This window comes from Lissotriton helveticus, chromosome 2_2 (assembly GCF_964261635.1).
Source record: "Lissotriton helveticus chromosome 2_2, aLisHel1.1, whole genome shotgun sequence".
In the NCBI taxonomy this organism is placed as follows: Eukaryota; Metazoa; Chordata; class Amphibia; order Caudata; family Salamandridae; genus Lissotriton; species Lissotriton helveticus.
Window position 1 is genome coordinate 34,195,336 of NC_136060.1, and position 14,808 is coordinate 34,210,143.

General features: G+C 42.8%; 1 protein-coding gene across 2 annotated transcripts in view; it reads left to right on the top strand.

Annotated features, from left to right (window-relative positions):
* The window catches only part of SNX25 (sorting nexin 25), a 1,269,225-nt gene that overhangs the window by 622,253 nt on the left and 632,164 nt on the right, over nucleotides 1-14,808 (top strand). The window lies entirely within an intron of this gene.

A 14,808-nucleotide genomic window follows, 5' to 3' on the forward strand; every position in this document is an offset into this window, starting at 1 on the left:
GTAGTGGTATCTTTCGGGGGGGTAAGGGGGGGAGGGACGGTAAGGTCTTGTCGCCAGCGGAAGACTTCTTGGATTTATAAATCTTATCATAGGACTGGGCGTGGGGTCAGGAAGGGTCAAGAGCCACTTTCTTAGGGGGAGGGGGGCGTGACTGATCCTGTCCAGGAAGAGGGAGTGGCTTACCAGGGACCAGCAGATCCAACTTTTTGGCTAATGGAAGCAGGGCCGAGGAAAGGGCCTTATCAAGTTTAGCGTCCAGCTTTTTGTCAATTATATCCTCCATAGACTCCTCGTCGTAATACTCATCATTGCCCTGGTAATCGCCCGCAGTACCCTCCTCTTCGCAGTACTCAGTATCTGCCATATTCACAAGGAACTTTCAATTCCACCCTAAATCCCCAGAGGGAAGCACAAATGCCAGCCCCGGCAATGGCATCGATCAGGGGAAGTGCCAGGCACAGGAGCCGGAAATAGCAAGAGATATTAATTTCATAAAGTCCAATGCTAGGACTAAAGGAGGGAAAACAACCCTTAATCAGCTTGGAAAAAGGGTTTCCAAAAATTACCCCACTTCCTCTGTCGCTGGGAAGTTAGGGGTTAATGTCCAAGACCTCCGATTGCCAAAGGGAATGAAAATGCTGCTTTTTTGAGATCAAAACGGCCCCTCGGCTCCTGGCCAAACTGCGTGATTCACCCCTTTCAGCCGGGGCTAGAGCGTCTTGATCGGCACTGATAGCGGGCTGCGCGTGCACACTGGCGTGCGCGAGTCCCTGAAGACGCACGCCAGGCCTCAGCCGGGCTCCGACGTGCGCCTCCTTCCCCGAGGGGGGGGCCAAGTCCCTCCTAATCGCGACCACGATTAGCAGCGGCCGCACGCCGCGAGCAGCAATCAGGGACAGGAGGGGAGCCTACGGGCGCATCACGTGCTCCACACAGATCTACCGGGGCACGGAGCGGGCCAGAGAAACACCGCTCCGAGTTCGGGGAAGAAGGAAACGCCGACCGTGGCGTATGCAAACAGGGCGCCACAGCGCGGTAACTTAAACTTCCAAACTAAGCATATTATTAAACAGTAACTTCCAATATAAGCATATTACTAAACAGTACACAGTACCAGCAATTGTCTAAACGTAACAAGTCGATCATGAAAAAAATTACGCCAAAGGCAAAATCTGTAACCTGAGATCGTACAAGCATAAAAAGTAAGGAACACTTATCTGGGCTGCGGAGCAGCAAAGAAAGAGGAGGCCAGATTAGTGTCTCGATACTTTATATGCTTGTTATTACTATGATTGGTTGTTGTACTAGAGGCGTGGTTCAAAGCCTCATGGGAACTGTTGTTTTTACCATTGTAGTTTTACTTTCATTGGCTGCTGTTTGTGCAGTAAAGAAATGAGAAAGCATAATCAGATGCCTCCGGTCCTGCCATATAATCGAAGCCTGTGTATCTGTATTTCGGTCTTTAAAGATAGCAGCCGAAAGCAGGGATTCGTGGCGTTTACCCGGTGATAGCATCGATATTGCTGACCGCTTAGAACTATCATCAGGGAAAAGAATAAGAGACCACAAGACAGACTAATTTAGTAAAGCTAGGGTCACAGATACCTAGAGTATGTGATAGATAAAAATACAGAACGGGAGAAGAAAACCGGTTACACGAAAGAGTACCTGAAAGTGGGTTCACACGGGCGCGTTAGCTCTGTTCTGTTGCATGGACTCTGGCGTCTGACGTCATGTACGGAAGGGGTCCAAAGAACCAATCCCATAGCGGCATGGCTAAATATAGTCCTCTCTCTCTCTCTCTATTGGTCAGGAACCCGGGATTGTTTAGCAAATGACGATATGACGCATAACGATGAATCCTATTGACCCCCTCTACTGAGCGGACAAATACATGCCAAAATATATTGGTTAACCAAATTTTTGCAAAAAGAGAGTAAGACATAATCGAAAAAATATATATATATAATATCGGCCACGTAAAACATGGTCAGTATAGTAGTATTTCTTCTATGTCTATAAGAATAGAGTCAGGCAATAGCAAACGTTCGTGAGCCTCAAGACGGAGGAATACGATAATTCCTGATAAAAAAGCAATGTCCTAGAGCAATAGCATATGTGGAGGGTACGCATGCTCGCCAGACCCAGCATATGTATACACACGCTCGAGTCTGTACTAAACAATCCATAATACATCTTGGGTAAACATACACATCGTATTTATTCACGACCAGTGTTACAGAATAATTATAACTGTGACCTATTGATAAGTCAATGGTCCAGTATTAAAATCTAGTATAAATAATAGATCAAAATCAAACAGTTATTTCTACTGCAGAAGGTGGAATAATTATAAGCAGATAGAATACCATAAATATGTCAATTAAATATCTGCAAAATCATGAATCATATTATTGCATTCTCCCAAGGGATGTCGCTATTTAGGCCTTTTCGATGGGTATCCAAACACAGAATCCAGAATACCTCCCGTTTCTTTCGAATCTTGGAGCCTCCTTTGTGTTCTGGAATTCTGATCTTTTCCAAGATTCTCCACTGAAAATCGTCAGGTTTATGTTGCATCTCTAAGAAATGCTTCACCATTGGTGATAAAAGCTTCTTCGTTCTGATTGCTGAACGATGTTCAGTCAATCTAACCTGAATCGGGCGAGATGTCTCACCCACATATCCTAATCCACATGGGCATTGGATAAAATAGATGATATTGGAGGTTTTGCAATTCCACATCTCTGTGGCTTGACTCCTATAGCCATTATGGGTAAAAGTATCACCTTTTATGATCGTGTCACATGATTTACACGATGAGCATCTAATGGTTCCTCGTACTGGTACAGTACCATCAATGGATTTCTGTATAAAGCCTCGATCTGTGACTTTACTCTGAAATCTTGAGTGTACAACAAGATCTTTAATATTTCTGTTTCGCCGATGAGCGAACAATGGCTTTTGTAATTTGCAGTTATCTGTGGGGTTACTGTTCAATATATGCCAATTACTGTTAATAATTTGTTTAATCTTGGCATCTAGAGTGGAATGTCTAGTGATGCATACAAGCTGTGTATTCCTGGGATTGGCTTTAGGTCGCAGTAGGTGATCTCTATCGAAAAATCTAGCTCCCTTGTATGAATCTCTAACCAAGCGATGTGGGTATCCTCGGTCTAAAAAATGTTTTCTCATGACCGCTGCTTGCCTATCGAAGTCTGTAAGATCTGAGCAGTTTCTTCTTACTCGCCAAAACTGCGAAAAGGGGATGCTTTGCTTTTGGGTCTCTGGTGGAAACTATTAAAATGCAGCAAGGTATTCTTTGCTGTGGGTTTTTTCACATATGTTTCTTTGATATATTACATTTGCTAGTAGGACAGCAGTTGCTGATCTATGGCTTTTTTATTTAGTAATTGCCTGCTCTTTGGACGCATTAAACTCTAATAAAAGGCATTGCTACACCCTAAAAACCCTTATGCCTTCACTTATTTTGCTTTGCTGCCATGATAGCACGTTGTTGGATTTACATTCGTTTTGTTCACAAATTTGAGAAGAGCCTCCCATATTTGTTTTTCTAAAAGGAAGAACATAAAGACTGCCCTTTAAACAAAACTATCAACCATGCAGTATTCTCTTTGTATGCCTTTTAATTCAACCTGTGTAATGCAATCTTAATTATCTGACCCCTTATCTTAATACTTTCCTTTGAGGATGCACCTTAACTCTGCAAAAGTCTTTCCTAAAGTTTTTCAACAGCTCTACTTCCAGCTTACATTACATTTTGTTGTAACCCAAGATGGTACTATTTATGGCATTTTATTTGTAGGAGGTGGTAGCACACACAGTCACTTACATACTATTGAATTCGTCATCTGATAAAAAGCAAGACCTGTTGGCTTTGCCATACTTATTTCAAATATTTGATTATGGTTTAGTATCTGGCTGTTTTGGCGGATAGGACTGTCCAAGTTCATGGTGTTTATAGCGTGCCTTATTTGACTACGGTCACTTCTTGCATTGCCTTGCAGCCTGGAAAAAAAGCTATTCTGACTAAAGCAGCTTTTATCTACTGTTTTGCTTTGATTTCACTGTGTTTGTGCAATAGAATTGTTTGTAATGTAAGTCTTGGAGTGCATTAAAAATATTCTGAATATTTGTCTCGCTTTCGTTAAAAGAAAATCCAGTTTCATACTCAACACTGACTTATCCACATTTCACAAATTGCTTTTGCATACTGAAAGGATATTCCAGTTTAGAATGCCTGCTTGTCAACAGTGAGATTCAATTATAGCCTTTGATGTGAGGGTCCATTGTTTGCAAATTACATTATTTATTTATTTTAACGTTTTATAGAGGCCGAACCAGACCCGTGAGGGTATCTGAGCGCTTTACAGGATTGACGGGTGGTATACAGAATACTTAGGAGGGGAGGATACCATTGGGATACAAACGGGTAGATACATTCTACAAGAAAAACAATCCGTCTCAAATCCCAGATGCATTTGGGATAAAAACAGGTAGATTCATTATACAAGAAAACAAGCAGTCTCAACTCCTGGGTGGGATGCCCAGAGGTGCCAGGAAGGTATCATCCGGAAAAGCCGTGGATAATGCCGTAATGGTGGGTGGAACAAGGTCGCTGAGGTGATTGTAATGCACGATCGTTAGACGAGGAATTTGCCCATTAGGAAAATTTTGGTCTCCTTTTTAAAGCGTGCCAAGGATGAAAGTCTTCTGATGGTGGGTGGGAGAGAGTTCCATTTTCTTGGAGCGGTCCCGGAGAAGGCCAGATTGTAGGTTTGGAGCAAAAGGTCTTTGGCAGACCAGGAGTTTCTGGCTCCTCCTGATATCACAAGTTTTTGGGCAAGAAATGCAGGGGAATTGAAGTATAGAGCTTTGTGAGTAATGCAGGCCAGCTTAAGTTGGATTCTTGCCTCTAAAGGAAGCTAGTTCAGAGCTTTAAGGTGGAGAAAGATGTGGTTGAATTTCTTTGAACCATTTAGTAGTCTGTCGGCGGCATTGAGACAGGCTTTCAGTGGGGCCAGAGAGTTCTTGGGTAGACCTGCAAAAGTAGAGCATCCTTATTGTAGTCCGGAGAAGACCAGTGCCGGGATTGCCGTTTTTAGGTCGGGAGTGTCGAGGAAGGGTTTCAGATTCTCAGGTGAAATCTGGCCGCTTTGGCCATCAACTTGATATGGCCACGCATGTTCAAGCTGCCGTCTAGGGTTATTCCAAGGGATTTAGTAGAGTCCACAATGGTGGGAGGGCAGTTTAGCGCTGTGATATCCTTGATCCATTCCTGGATGTCTGGATTGGTTTTGGGTGGGGAGATTAGAAGAAACTCAGTTTTTTTGCGTTAAGTTTGAGCTGGTTAGAGGTGAGCCAGTGAACAATCAGCTTCAAGGCATCATTCAGGGAGAAAATGTCCTCAGGAGAAGAGATTTTAATGTAGATCTGTGTGTCGTCGGCAGACATATGGTAGGAGATATTGGTGGTACGTAGCACCTCTGTGAGCGGTTCAAGGTAAAGATTAAAGAGGTTAGGGGACAGGGTTGAACCTTGAGGGACTCCAACCGTGACCGGAGAGGGAGCGGATAGGTTACAGTTGATTAGGACTCTCTGTAGGTGATTCTGGAGGAAGGACCTAAACCATTCAAGAACTGGGCCATCCAAACCCATCCTGAGTTTGAGGCGTTAAAGGAGTGTTTTGTGCTTAACCGTATCGAAAGCCGAGGATAGGTCTAGGAGGATTTGGAGACAGGTTTTGCCTTCGTCAAGGGCTTGGAGGGCATTAGTTAAGCAGGAGATCTTTAGGAAGGTTGCAGGAGATCTTTAGGAGGGTTTCAGGATAAACATTTAGTTGCTCTGAAATACTAGAATCAAATGTAATTGAGCTACTCTTGTAATTGAACATCTTCAGCAACCTATTGTGTGCTAAAGGACAACATTAAATAGTTGGGTTTCTGTTCGGCATATACCAACAGTTCCATTTATCAGTACTATGTCCGGGATCTCTAACCGGAATTCGTCACAGATTTTGAAAATTCGAGCAGTCCAGTGATAAATTTGAGCCGGTGGTTTTCCGATGCTCTGCACCAGCATTTAATAGTCAACACCTGCATTTGTGACAGTCTGCCTCAAGGTAAAGCTGTCTGGCTAATTTAGAGGTGAACACAATAACAGTTAATTGATGATTCAATATACAATAAAAATTACAATACCCTAGCCATTCTTGTAGCTTTGGGGGCCTGGAATAGTCCGAATTGTCACACTTGTAGGAGTGTGATGGTTAATAGTTGTGGTGTTACTATCATTGGCAGCGCTGGCAGGGGCAATGTGTGGTGCAGGCTGCAGTGGATTCCTGCTGACAGCCCTGTATTTGCACCCTTTTAACTTTGAAGTTGTTTGAGTAAAATGTATAAAACAAGTTCTTAGAAATCTACTTCATTTTATTTTTTCTAAAACAGAAAAGGGCTTGAGCTTCTAGGACGGTCCTGCTAAAATGTACTCCTTAGCAAGGGATAGTGGTCTCCGAGATGCTGGGACCCGAACATGTCAGGCAACATAGAACAGCATTTGACTGGTCTTCTGCAGATAAACTTTAATGGTAGGTGGGTCCAGAGAGGAGGGCGACTGACGTCACTCAAGCACATGTTCTGGTTACCAGTTGTTTTAGGAAAACGCATGCACCAACCAAATCTGTGATTAAAAACAATTTGTAGTATTTGGATTCAGCAGCGGTGCGTCCATTGGGGCGTAGGGGCGTAGCCCCACCAGCCACAATGGACCTGCATCGCGGCCGCCGGCCTCAATCCAATCCTATCTAACATTGCAACATCATGAATCAGCCTCAGCCCGCTGCCGGGAATTGTGCAGGGGGGGGAGTGGCCTGCAGCTTGAGTGACACTCGAGGTCGTAGTGCACAGTCCCGCTGGGGAACTTACAGTGCACTGTGCGCATGCTTGGGATAGTTGGCAACTATCTCAAGCATGCGCACAGTGCACTGTAAGTTCCCCAGCGGGACCCAGGGGTAGTTGCTCGCCTGCCACAGCCCGGGTTTTCAAAGGGCGACAGGGCGAGCAGCAAATGTGCCCCCCTAGCCAATCCTGGCGCTCAATGGAGCGCCAGGATTGGCTGGTTCACCACGCAGCATCCATCATTGGATGCTGCACGCGTGGGGGTGGCACACACTAGGGAAGATTCCAGAGAGTGCCTCTTTCGTTTCGTAGCTCTGGGCACAAGGCAGTGTCATTTACAGGGTTGGACTTGGATTGGGTTCTTATCTGAACAGCTTCGACACATTCCAAGTTTTCCTCTGGGCTGCCAAGAAAAGCGGCTCAGAGCTGGAAATCAGACCAATGCGACCCTGGGGGCTAACAAAGGGCCCCGGGCCGCAGTCGAATGATTTTCTACAGCTGAAGTGTGAAGACACGACGCACACAGGTCTTAGACTGCTCTAAAAACAATTCGTAGTAAAAATAAAAATAACAAACTGTTGCTGCTTTAACTTTGTGGATACCGCGTGACCTGCTTTCTTTCTGATATCACTTCAATGCTTGAAAAGAAGATTCTGCGTTACTTAGTCATTTCCTGACCACCCGGTTGCCATCGTCGACAGTAAAAGCAGGTAGGTTATTGCACAACTACTGTTTTAATGCGTTTCCCCCGTACCATATGTGTGTTTAGTAGTCATCTCGCGCAAAATTACATTTTTGCTTCAAAAACTATTCGTTTTCTCTAGGCATGGAACTCAAAATGCAGTTACAATGCAAAAGAAAAGTGAGTTAAAAACGAACCGTTACATTGATTGTGTGCAATGTGTTTTTAAAGCTAAATGAATCCTGAGTATTCACAATGCTACAGCAACCCCAAAAAGTTATATTTGCATTTCTTATAAATTTGTTTTAAACAGAAACAGTTCCGAGTGAAAGGGCAAACAAAACTTGTTTTGAGTCTTTGAGGCTATTAAGAGAAATGTTCCCCACACTCACTGCGCAGTCGTTTGCTGCTCAAGTAGATTTTTAGACACGTCTTGCGGCACAATATATCAGTCCTGGATTTTTACTGATTAACCCTGAGATTGAATTCTCCATTATGGTTTGCAATGCCCACAAAAATGCGCTTGCATTGGATTGTCACTGGAATGGGGGAAGCTGTCACATGTGCTCCTTATCAAAGAGAACTGACAAATCAATTATACCAACACTTCGATCGACTACGCTGGAAATAATGTAGTTACAAAACTCAGTATACAATGTGCGATATAAGTAGGCCTCCGAGCACTCGTGTTTCCCAGGACCATGGTTGAGTCGAAGTATTTTTTCTATTAATTTAAATCTGGGACTTGTGATTTAAAAATGGTTTTCAGCAGAACTATTGGTCCCACAATGCAAAGAAAACAACTTTCCTGGGCTACTCGGGCACAGATAGCGTGGGGGTGGCACTGGCACACACTAGGGAAGATTCCAGGAGAGTGCCTCTTTCGTAGCTCTGGGCACAAGGCAGTGATATTTGTTTATAGGTTGGCACTGGCAGGTCTGAGGTAAGGAATATTTTGATGTATCTCTTATTCATTTAAGTATAAAACAACAACAAAAATCAGGACCCGAAACATTTTTTAAATTACCGTAATATCAGAAATGTATAAATAACCCGGCCACTCTAGAAATTCACAGATGTTCTTTAATTTAGGTGTTGGTTACATCTGCACTTCTTGGTGGATTTCAATGTGTGTTAGCACTCTCTCGCTGCTTGTCATGGGCGCCATGCTCAGCCGTGTTAGTTCTCTTAACAAGTAATCTGAGGCAAAGGATGCATTCCACTCATAAAAGAAAACAGAAGTGACTTTTAAGAAGCACGTTATAACTACTTGACACAAAGGCTAGCATAAAATAGTTTTGCCTGGAAAGAACATCCTCTCAACACGTTCGGCATTTTGTGCACTGTATTTATGTCAAGTGATTAGTAAATTCCGAAAAATTAACTACGTGCAAGCAGCTGTGGTGCCTCATTTGTGATCTCTAATTTTCCAACAATTATACATTCTATTGAACAACCTGTCACTTTTAAAAGGGTAAACAGGAAAATCATTTGAATTAAGTGCCATTTAAGAAGTTTAAAGTTTATTTTGCTGCCCTTAGGGAAATGAGAGATAAAAAGGTCATTAAAAATATGCATGCAATTGCGTTTTGAGGAAACAACCTATTTGCAAGAGTTGTATATTCAGTATTCTTTCGTTTGCAAAAACGCCTTTGGAAACAAGATGTCATAGAATTAATGGGGTCTTTTTGTGCAATCGGTTTTGAATTTTTCAATTAATATAAAGCAAAGAGCCTGCATATTATATTGCTTGATTTATGAAGGCTTCCCAAGCTCTGCCCCAATAGAACATGCCTGCGACTCCAATAGATGTAAAACATGACCGTGAGTTCCCCCTCACTGCACCCGTTTAAGCTTGAGTACACATGCAGGTTTTTATCCATTGCACAGTTCACATTTTCGTTGCAAAGGATGCATTTTAAGGTTCGACTTGTTTTGTATTGGAATTTATATAGCGCTTCCCATTCCTAATTGAAAACATGTTATGTATGTACCCAAATGTTAATTGAACCCATGTCAGAAGAATGATCTTCAACCACTCTTTTTTCAGTGTTAAGCATGATAGGACAGGCGCTTAGCTGTACACAGTACACGTTTAGCTCTATGCCAACTTGTACACAGTAAATGCCAACTTCGAATAATCCTATCACATATAGCCAACGCTAGTCATTGGCAGCTGCTGAGGACCCCCATCTAGCCCATCAACATGTGGCCTCATCAGTGATGTAACATAGGCCCCCGCAGCACCCACGGTGTGGGGGCCCGAGCTCCAGGGTCCACATTCAGCACAGTATCCTGGCCTGAGAGCTCCTGGTTGATTCCGGAGGGGGGACCATCCATTTACATTGCAAAGGGGGGCCTTAAGTTTCGTTACACCACTGGGCCTCATGCCCAGTAGGGAGAGGTTCACCGCCTACCTGCCCTCAGTTGTTTAGTTGACGGAGCAGACTTTATGCGTATGCTATAGCATTGCCCAGAGTGGGTCGCATAGTGGCAGTCCATAGGTGATAGGTTAAATGAAGCCACAGAGTGGGGAGTCCCTGGAGACGCTAGACAATTCCTGTTGAGGCAGGTATCGACACGCAAGAAGAAGGGACTTAGTTGGAGGTTCCTGTTGCTGGGGTGGCAGAGTGGCTATTCGTTGGATGTTCCCTAACCCTCAGATATGTGTAAGTGGGTTTGAGACATGATTGAATAGGCAGTGGCTGAGAAAGCTGTATGGATGAATGCTGAATAGACAATAAACTCGCTGATGACTTGCAGGCTTGGGCGGGGATGCTCGCAGACCAGCTAGACCCCCCCCCCCCACATGCAGCTCCCCTTAGACACTCAGGGAAATGGCGATTGATCTGAATATGCTAAATTATTCAAGCTGTGAGCTGTTGGGTTCAGGGTCTCCTTATCACATTGATGGTGATGATAGAGAAGGGGCCCTATAATGTTGCGTTATATAATGCACAGGGCCGGCTCTAGGGTGGGGCGACCGGTACCACCGCACCGGGTGCTGATTTAGAACGGGGGCGCCTGTTTGGTGTTTGCTTGTTTACATTGTGCGTAAATGCACCTGCTGCCGCGCTCTTGCAATGTCTAGCAATGTCCAGACAGCAATTAAAATGTCAAAAAAACTCCGGTGATTAATTTTCTTCCAGGCGAGATCGGAGTTTTGTCTAATAGACGTTTTGACTCGTCAAAGTTTTTATTCATGGTAAGGTAGTGCAGAGCAGAGGGTTAATATGCTTGCTGCGAAGAACATGTACCATGCATATAACAGTGAATGTAATGTAAACCGGTCAGTGGGTTACTGCTTTTGTCAGAGAATTCCTTTTGTTAGTTGTAGTTTTCAGTGAACTATTAACTGTCATCATCAAAGAACTGCGTGCAGACTTCAAGGTATAGATTAGTGTGTATGGATTTTTCCCCAAGACTGTCATTATTCCAATGTTGGGAAAAGGGTTCACTTGGGTACAAATCAGTTCTTGTTATTAAAGAGAGCATCAATCCATTGTGTTACATTTTAAATTCAGAGTTTGTGCTTCTCCAGACCAAGTACTCTTTAACTATACTGCCTATCAATATGGATGACATGTGAATTCACCCCTTGTTGTCGTTTGTCTTATATAACATGTCCTATACACTGTTTTACACACCTATGATTGCTAGTCTCTGTGTAATGTGTGCGTTATGTACAGTGGTGTTCATCATTCGACTTTCTATGTTGCTGGAGTGCACTTGGTTTTTTTTGCAACTGATTATATGACTTTTTGGGGTGTATCCTCAAAAGTTTCCTGTTAATGTGGCTGACCTGCTTGCTGAAGTGCACTTTATACTTGCTTTTGAGTGACACCAAGTATTGCTGGTTTAATTCGATTCCGTTTGCTGACTTGTGTTGCACGGCTTGATGGGTGCATGCGTTTGTTTCCCTGTGACTAGTTTGTTCTGATATAATTGTCTTATTTGCAATAGTTTTCAGTACACAGTTTGCTCAATCAGTTATGATTTTGTGTGACTACCTGGATTCCTGGAGTGCCTCTGACTTCGTTCTGTTTCTTTACTTTTTGTGACTGTTGGTCCTGCGGGGAAACATTTTCAATTTATGTTGTCTTGTTTACTGGGAGCATTGCTTTTATTTTCCTTTAGTGTAATAGGCTGGCTGGTGAAGTGCACTTCCCATAGTGTGCAGTCACTTCAATTTGCCTTTAGGTGACTACCTGGCTTGATGGTGGTTTTCTATTTGATTTCATGTAACTCCTTGTCTTGATGAGTGCATTGGTTTTAGTTTGTTTGAGGTAACTGCTTCACATGCTGGTTTCATCACACAGCTGACACCCACCCTGAGAAAGCCAGAGCTGCCCTGTTAGTGGTATCAACACCAGTGCGCTTAGGTTCCTTACAGCTCCTTCACTTGAAGTGGGTTACCACCTACCTGTTACTTTTTGTATCCTGCTCGTACCAAGTCAGATCCAGACCCAGACCAGTCCCCACAGTTGCTCCGGATTAAGGGACATAGTCATGTCATCTCAGGCGCGATGTAAAGACTCCCAGTGAGCTGAGGACTCATTTGGCTCAAGAACCAACTAGCTGGAGACCCTTGTGGTTGTTTAAAGATTTAAGATCAGCCTGTAACTCAGTCTTGAGCTGGGTGGGTGACCTCGATTACAAAGTGGCTGTGCCAGATGTCCCATTATGACCCCTTTTGCCTGTCTCCCCTTCAGACGCAGAGGGCATAAAACTGGGGGGTGCTCAACCCTGCCAAAAAACTGAGGGGTGAACCTAAGAGCACAGCTGCCATCCAATCAGGGGTGGGATGCTTTGGTGTGCTGGTCTGGTTTTCTGGGTGCATTGGCTCAAGTTTTTCGCATGTAATTGATTGGGTGTCTTGGTAAGTTGCTTTTATGTGAATGTCTGATTTATGACTGCGCATTCCTTTCAGTGTGCACTTGCTTCAGTTTACTTTTTGAGTCACTGTCTAGTTTGCTGGATGTATTGCTTTCAGTTTTCTTTCATTAAACTGTTTGACTTGCTTGGTGCTTTTATGTTGGTGCCTGCATGCTGAAGTGTACTCTTCTTCAGTTTAAATGTATGTGACTGGCCTGTTGACTAGCACCCTGCTTCCAAGTGAAGGTTCACAGGTTCACACTTGCTTTAGTTTACTTTTGTATGGTTGACTGCATGCACTGTTTTGCTGGATGCATTGCTTTAAGTTACTACTTGATGCATTGCTTTCAGTTTGCTTTCAAGTAATTGCCTCTCATTTCCTAATGCTTTGTGAAGGCTGTTTCCCAACTGCTGTGCAACTTCTTCTACTCTTACAGCTGAGATTTTCATGAAAGTCTAATAGTCTGAATTCAGCACCTGAGCGTAATAGGACGGAATGTATGAAGCTCTGTGGTTATAGTGAATAAGCAGCTACCTATGTTATGCCATCTATTAATGTAATAACTGCACTTTCACAATTGCTTTATTAACCTTCCTGCTTTTTCAAATTTGCTTGAAAATGCACGATTTTTCTTCTTTTTTTTCAAACTTTTCTTGGGGGGGGGGGGTAATCCCCCAAAGCCCCCCTTTTGGGGTTCGGGCTCGCTCGCTGCGCTCGCTCGCTACGGTGCTGTATGCAAATCACTTTGCGCCCACCACTTTGAAATGTCACCCACCGCCCCTGTTTGGATTCGGTATTTGTCAATTATCAAGCAGCTTCCTGCCCTTTCCACATGTTCGTATTTGGTAATTACAGTTATTGTTATAAATGCAATACTTGGTTAAGAAAGGGAGTGCACTTATTACATCAGTTATATGTAGAAGTAAAACTGCAGTTCAAAATTAATATGCAAATGACTGAGAGAAATATGTTCCACTGTGTTCACCTATATGCAATGGGCTTTGGGTATTGCATCCTCGTTTTTAGATACGAACTTGAAAAGCTTGCCCCTGTGAAGACATTAACACATTCCATTACGTTAAATTACAATGTCTTCAGGTATTATAATAATGCTGACTATAAGCATCCTTACAAGAAGATGGTGAGATGATAAATGCAGTTAGAAATACCACTGCAGTTGTAGCACTGAAAAAACGTGACTTGAAAATGCACGAATACATTTGAGATGGTTGTTGAACTCGTTTTTGTTGAAAAGCCATAAAATCTTAATTGAGCATACATTGACAAAAACATTGTGTTGCTACTGGTATAACACTCTTGAAAATGTAGGGCAGATTTTGCCAAGGCTTTCTAAATTATGTTGGAGGATTTGTTGTTATCTACACACAGTGATGCATATGTGGCGGAGCTGTGTTAAGATTCATATGTGTTGGATGGCGATTTAAGCTTCGATCGGACATTCCATATGGTGAAATAAGTCTTTGCTATGTGAGTATTAATTTAATGGTTAATAAGAAAGTGTTTGGATTTGGCAAATCCTTAGCATAACATAATATATCACAAACGATGTTTTACTGCTGGCCAGTGTCTGAATGTGACTCTGCTCCCTCAGTCCCACCAAGTCCCACCTGATGTCATTAGAATTCTTCTGCCAGTGCCATTGAAAGATAGACCTTCTTAGACTATTTTGCATCCATTCAATTCCCAATTAATTCAAACATGTTTTGTTGGTTCGTGCTGGTTAGTAATATTGAAAAACTAAATACAAAACGATTTAATAAAGTAAGTGTGCTTTTGGTTCCCCTTCAAATTATCTGTTGTCTTCCCTGGGAGAATAAGTAGTTGTAACACGTTATTTTAATTATGCTTTTTGTTTTAAAAAGTGATAACATGGTTTTGTAACGACTACGTACTTAAATTGCATGGCATTAATAATGAAAATGCATGTGGGTGTTTCTAGTAGTCCGATGCATTGCATTATTCATCATAACATAAAGTAGGTATGCTTACGCTGAAAGGACCAAACAACTGTTTTTAGGAAGATGGAGGATTAATGCTAGACCATATATTTTCTTGCTTCTCCACTAGGAAATGCTGCATGAAGATTCGAGGTTTATTGGGTGGGTTTGTCTCTATTTTCCTTTCGTTTTTTTGCTATATGGACTGAGACTACATCACGATAGTAAATCATGGGGTTTAACCAATAGGATACCTTGCTAATGTTATAGGATGCTGGCATGTGGGGTGTTTTGTTGCAGTTTTGACGACGTGATCGATGTCAGGGTCTTTGTGTGACATTGTCAACAACGAGATTTAAACTGTTATTAAATGAC